Source organism: Bos taurus, chromosome 18 (assembly GCF_002263795.3).
Source record: "Bos taurus isolate L1 Dominette 01449 registration number 42190680 breed Hereford chromosome 18, ARS-UCD2.0, whole genome shotgun sequence".
In the NCBI taxonomy this organism is placed as follows: domain Eukaryota; kingdom Metazoa; phylum Chordata; class Mammalia; order Artiodactyla; family Bovidae; genus Bos; species Bos taurus.
The window spans coordinates 45714974-45722047 of NC_037345.1; the positions used below are offsets into that span (position 1 = coordinate 45714974).

At 38.4% G+C, this 7074-nt stretch overlaps 1 pseudogene; it reads right to left on the bottom strand.

Annotated features, from left to right (window-relative positions):
• LOC100297240 (calmodulin pseudogene) lies at positions 2385-3530 on the bottom strand (annotated as a pseudogene).

Below are 7074 nucleotides of genomic sequence, written 5' to 3' on the forward strand. Positions count from 1 at the left end.
AAAAGTCTTAATTACCTGGATAACCATGACGGTGTGGTCACTCAACACAGAGCCAGATGTCCTAGAGTGTGAAGTCAAGGGGGCCTTAGAAAGCATTACTGTAGACAAAGCTAATAGAGGTGATAGAATTCCAGCTGAGCTGTTTCAAATCCTAAAAGATGATGCTATCAAAGTGCTGCACTTACTATGTCAGCAAATTTTAAAAACTCAGCAGTGGCCACAATACTGGAAAAGTCAGTTTTCATTTCAATCCCAAAGAAAGGCAATGCCAAAGAATGTCCAAACTACAATATAATTGCACTCATTTCACATGTTAGCAAAGGTATACTAAAAATGTTTCAAACTAGGCTTCAGCAGTACATGAACTGAGAATTTCCAGATGTCCAAGCTGGATTTAGAAAAGGCAGAGGAAAAAAAGAAAAGAAAAGGCAGAGGAACAAGAAATCAAAATGCCAACACCCACTAGATCATGGAAAAAGCAAGGGAATGCCAGAAAACATCTACTTCTGCTTCATTGATTATGCTAAAGCCTTTGCGTGGATCCCAACAAACTGGAAAATTTTTAAAGAAATGGGAATACTAGACCACCTTACTGGTCTCCTGAGAAACCAGCATGCAAGTCAAGAAGGAACAGTTGGAACTGGACATGGAACATGAGCCAATATTGAGAAAGGAGTTCATCAAGGCTGTATATTATCACCCTACTTATTTAACTTATATTCAGAGTACATCATGCAAAATGCCAGGCTGGATGGATTCCAACCTGGAATCAAGATTGCCAGGAGAAATATCAATAATCTCAGATGTGCAGATGATACCACCCTAATGGCAGAAAATAAAGAGGAACTAAAGAGCCTCTTGATGAGGGTAAAAGAGGAGACTGAAAAAGCTGGCTTAAAACTCAACATTCAAAAAACTAAGATTATGGCATCTGGTCCTATCACTTTATAGCAAATAGATGGGGGAAAAGTGGAAACAGTGACAGATTTTATATTCTTGGGCTCCAAAATCACTGCAAATGGTGACTGTAGCCTTGAAATTAAAAGACACTTGCTCCTTGGAAGAAAAGCTATGCCAAACCTAGACAGCGTATTAAAAACAGACATCACTTTGCCAACAAAGGTCCATGGAGTGGAAGCTTTGTTTTTCCAGTAGTCATGTACGGATGTGAGAGTTGGACCATAAAGAAGGCTGAGCACTGAAGAACTGATACTTTTGAATTGTGGTGTGGAGAAGATTCCTGAGAGTCCCTTGGACAGCAAGATCAAACCAGTCAATCCAAAGGAAATCAACCTGAATATTTATTGGAAGGACTGATGCTGAAGCTGAAGCTCCAATACTTTGGCCACCTGATGCGAAGAGCCAACTCATTAGAAAAGACCCTGATGCTGGGAAAGATTGAGGGCAGGAGGAAAAGGGGGTGACAGAAGATGAGATGGTTGGATGGCATCACCAACTCAATGGACATGAGTTTGAGCAAACTTGTGGAGATAGTGAAGGACAGGGAATCCTGGAATGCTGCAGTCCGTGGGGTCACAAAGTGTCAAACATGACTTAGCGACTGAGCAACAACACTGTGACAGTTCCAAGACTGACTGTAAAAGATCAAAAAGTGGGAGGTGGCCCAATTCCTGGATATCTTTACCCCTTCTCCCAGAAAGGATTATTTCCAGAGAGGTGGAATAATCCTCTCACTCATTCAATTCAGTCACTCTGTCATGTCCAACTCTTTGCGACCCCTTGGACTGCAGCACGCCAGGCTTCATTGTTCATCACCAACTTCTGGAGCTTGCTCAAACTCATGTCCATTGGTTGGACTTGTCGACTCATTTCCTCTCATAAGCCTATGAAATTACCCAGCCTTTATGCACTAACTAGTCACCCCACATTTGAGGGCCTCTTGCTTTCTGAGATGGCTCACACTCTGTCTATGGAGTGTGTTCCTCCCAAAGCCATTCTCACCTTTTGAGATGACTGCATTCTGTCTTTGGAATGTGTATCTCTCTAAATAAATCCACTTCTTACCTATCACTTTATCTCTCACTGAATTCTTTCTGTGATGAGATATACAGAACCTGAGCTTCACTAAGTCCTGAGACCAGGTGTGTGATATCAATTAAAAGACAGTGAGTTAATGTCCCAATCTGAGATGTGCAATTTCAAATCTATATATCAAGCTGGGAAGAACTGACATCTTGACAAAATTGAGTCTTCCTATCCATGAACATGGAGTAGCTCTACATTTGTTTATTTCTTCTTTGATTTCTTTCATCAGAGTTTTGTAGTTTTCCTCATGTAGATCTTGTACATATTTTGCTAGATTGATATCTTATCTATTTCATTTTTCTTGGTGCTAATTAAATGGTATTCATTTTATTTGGGGGGGGTAAATTGTAATTTTTTTATTGGAAAACAAATATACAACTTGGAATGGATTTGAGGCAAATTGTGCCATAAGCAGATTTTCTTTAAGTGGCTAAAACAAAGTTTAAAAAGCAAGTTAACAATAAAAGAAAATGTTTCTGGTATAGGACCAGCAGTACAAAAAAACAGTGTACGAGTACCTGGATAAAACACCCGTTTTGCAATAGTGCAACTTTTAAGTACATGCTGTTGACTGTCCGTAGTCCACGCAGAGTTACAACTCCACACTTCAACAACAAAATGCTGACAGTTCCTAAAAAAAACTACTCAAAAAAAAAAAAAAAAAGGCATAACCCAGATGTTCCCTCATTTGACCAACTCCATCTAAGTTTAGATGTGCAGAAGGGCTTAGATATATCCAGAGTAAGCCACATGCAACATGTTACTTGATCAATTTTCTAAAATAAGGTTTCAGGACAATGACAGTAAGATAAGGGAAGAAAACATGGAGGAATGAAGTCCTAATTACTATACATGCATTTTTTTTTTTTGACAGTAGGGGGAAACCTTTTACAGATAAGTTACAAACAAAGAAAAGGCAAATAAACAATTTTGTACAAGGAATTTAACACATTCTGTACAATGTCTTCACTTTGCTGTCATCATTGGTACAAACTCTTCATAGTTTACTTGACCATCACCATCAATATCTGCTTCCCTGATCATTTCATCAACCTTTTCATCTGTTAGCTTCTCTCCAAGGTTTGTCATCACACGGTGGAGCGCTGCTGCACTAATATAGCCATTACCATCCTTATCAAATACATGGAATGCTTCTCTAATTTCTTCTTCACTGTCTGTATCTTTCATTTTTCTTGCCATCATTGTCAGAAATTCCGGGAAGTCAATTGTGCCATTACCATCAGCATCTACTTCATTAATCATGTCCTGTAACTCTGCTTCTGTGGGATTCTGCCCAAGAGACCTCATTACAGTTCCCAATTCCTTTGTTGTTATAGTTCCATCACCATCCTTGTCAAATAGTGAAAAAGCTTCTTTGAATTCTGCAATCTGCTATTCAGTCAGTTGGTCAGCCATGCTGCAAGCGCTACCGGTCTCCGGGACGCAATCACACAACCACTCAGCTCGCTCGCTCCACTTGGACTCAATGGTATTCATTTTAACTTAACATTCCAATTGTTCATTTCTAGTTTCAGTTCATTTCAGTTGCTCAGTCGTGTCCAATTCTTTGCGACCCCATGACATTTATAGGAAAGCAATTTATTTTTGTATATTTTGTGTATTAACCATGTGCCTTGCTAGGATTGATGTGAGGGGACATCTTTACCTTACTCCTGTCTTAGTGTGAAGGAATCTATTTTCTCACCATTAAGTAAGTTGTTAGCTATAGGGTTTGGGGGGTGTTTTTTTTTAATTTGCTAAGTTAAAAAAAATTTTTTTTTCATTTATTTATTTTTGGCTGTGTTGGGTCTTTATTGCTGCACAAGGGCTTTCTCTAGTTTTGGAGAGTGGAGGCTACTCTCTAATTGTGGTGCATAGGCCCTCGTTGTGGTGGCTTTTCTTGTTGCAGAGCACAGACTCTAGGGCACGTGGGTTTCAGGAGTTGTGGCACACAGGTTTAGGTACCCTGTAGCATGTGGGATCTGCCTGGATCAGGGATCGAACCAGTGTCTGCTGACGTCTCCTGGATTGCAAGGCAGATTCTTAATCACTGGACCACCAGGGAAGCCCCAGCTTTAAGTTTTGACGTTAAGGTAAAGCTATGTTTACGATGTTATTTATCAAATTGAGGAAATTCTTCTCTGTTCCTAGATTGCTGAGATTTTTTAAAAATCATGAATGGGTGTTAGATTTTTATCAAATGCATTTTTTGCATCTATTGATATGTTCATGTGATGTTTCTCCTTTAACCTGTTGATGAGATTGACTATATTAATTTTCCAGTAGTGATCCAGCAGTGTATGAGCCTCTTGATCATGCATATAATTCTTTTTATATATTGTTGCATCCCATTTGATAATTTTTATGAGAAGTTTTATATCTGTTTTCATAGTATTGGTCTATAATTGGTTTTGTAATGTCTTTGTCTGGTTTTGACATTAAGGTAAAGCTAACCCTTAGGATGAGTTAGGAGATATTCCCTCTACCTCTATCTAATGGAAGAAATTTTAGAGAACTGGTATAATTTCTTCCTTAAATGTTTGGTAGAATTCAGCAGTGAGTGCATCTAGATTTGCTTTTTATTTTTGTTATTTTCTGTTTTGAAAGATTATTACTTTTAAAAATTTTATTTAGTGTATTTATTTTTGATTGTGCTGGGTCTTTGTTGGCTCAGGCTTTCTCTAGTTGCAGTGAGGAGGGGCTCTGCTCTCTAATTGCGGTGCAAGGGCTTCTCATGTTGTGGAGCATGGGCTTAGTTGCTCCAAGGCATGTGGAATCTTCCCAGACCAGGGATCAAACCTGAGTCCCTTGCACTGGCAGGCAGGTTCCTAACCACTGGACTACTATGGAAGTCTGAAAGGTTATCAATTATTGATTCAGTTTCTTTAATAGATGTAGATCTAATTGAGTTATCTAAGTTACACAGCCCATGGTGTGAGTTTTGAAAGTTTTAAAAGATTATATCTTTCAAGGAACTGGTCCATTTCATATAGGTTATCAAATTTTCATGGGCACAGAGTTGTTCATAATATTCCTTATGATCCTTATAATGACCATGGGATCAGTAGTGAATAGTCTCTCCTTCATTTCTGAATTAGTAATCTGTGTCTTTTTTTTTTTTTCAGTTTGTTTATTTTGATGGACAGAATGGTCTCCCCCTGCACCCAAAATTTATATGTTGAAGCTCTAGACCCCAAAGTGACTGTATTGAGAGATAAGGCTGTTAGGGAGATAATTAAGATTACATGAGGTCATATAAGTGGAGCCCTAACCTGATAGGATCAGTGTTCTTATTAGAAGAGAAAGAGACACCAGAGATAACTTTCTTTCCACAAGCACATGGAAGAAATACCATGTGAGAAAACAGCAAGGAGGAAGCCATCTACAAGTCAGGAAAGGAAGTCTCACCAGAAACTAACTCTGATGGCACCTTGATCTTGGACTTTTAGCCTCCAAAGCTAAAAGAAAATAACTTTCTCTTAGTTCTGAGAAAATAAACTATGTTCTGAACTGAGAAAATACATTTCTGTTCTTTAGGTCACTCACTCTGTGTTATTTTGGTACGGCAACATGAGCAGACTAATAAAGTTTGCCTGGCTATCAATTTTGTCAATCTTTTCAAAAGAGTCAGCTTTTAGTTTTGTTGATTTTGTCTATTAATTTTGTTTTCAATTTCACTGATTTCTGCTCTGGTTTTTATTTATTTTTTTTTTCTGCTTACTTTACTTTTTTTTTAAGCCAGACACAGTCATTTCTTTTTTAAAAAATATATTTAATTGGAGGATAATTGCTTTACAGTGTTGTGTTGCTTTCTGCCATACAACAACATTAATCAGCCATAGGTATACCCATATCCTCTCCCTCTTGAATTTCCCTCCTATTAAAAAAAATTATTTTATTTATTTGGCTTCACTGGGTCTTCACTGTGGTGTGCAGATTTCTCTTGTTGTGGAGCACAGGCTCCAGGCATGCAGACCCATGGGCCCAGTAGTTGTGGTATACAAGTTGAGCTGCTACGTGGTGTGTGGGATCTTCCTGAACCAGGGATCAGACCTGTATCCCCTGCATTGGTAGACAGATTCTTAACCACTGGACTACCGGGGAGGTCCCATTCTTCTGCTTACTTTGCTTTTGATTTGTTTTTTCAACCCCTAGGGTGAAAGCTAAACTGACTTTTAAGTATTTGTTTTTTTCTAATGTATAGATTCAATGTTATAAAATTTTAAGCACTGCCTTCAATGCATCCCACAAATTTTGATGTATTTCTGTTTTCATTTAGTTCGAAATGTATTTTAGTTTCTCTTGAGATATGCTTTCTTATCTGCATGTTATTTGAAATTGCATTGTTTAATCTCTAATTATTTCAGAATTTTCCAACTATGTTTCTGTTGATGACTTCTAGTTAAATTCTGTTGTGGTCTGAGGGCATACACTGCATGATTTCTTTTTAAATTTGAGTCTTTAAAATTTTTAAGCTCTGTTTTATGACCCAGGATGTGATCTACCTTGGTTGTTTGGAAGCTTGAAAAGAATGTGTATTCTACTCATGAATTTGTTTTTTAGGTTTATCATGATTTATTTCATTATCAGTCTTACACGTTGCTGAGGTTGGGCAAAGCCAGGATAGTTGATAGCATGCACTTTGAGTTCTGATGTGTGTTTTCCAACACCACCAAGCCTTTTCCCAGTTCTCAGCAGACTCTGATTGGGTGCTCTACACATTTCACTCAATTCTGACACTGTCTACCTGGAGATAGCATCAAATCCCACAGGTTAAGGCTTCAGATTTACAAGAGTGCCCCCACTTCAGACACCAATTTGTGTGTCCAAATTGTCTCCTGTGCTTCTAACCAGCTGACTATAAATCAGAAGTTACAACTCCCTACTTGGATTTGAGCATATGTTAGAATGGCTCATGGAACTCACACATTTACTGATGTGTCCCAAGTTGCTTCAGTTGTGTCTGACTCTTTGGACACATGGACTGTAGACCGCCAGTCTCCTCTGTCCATGGGATTCTCCAGGCAA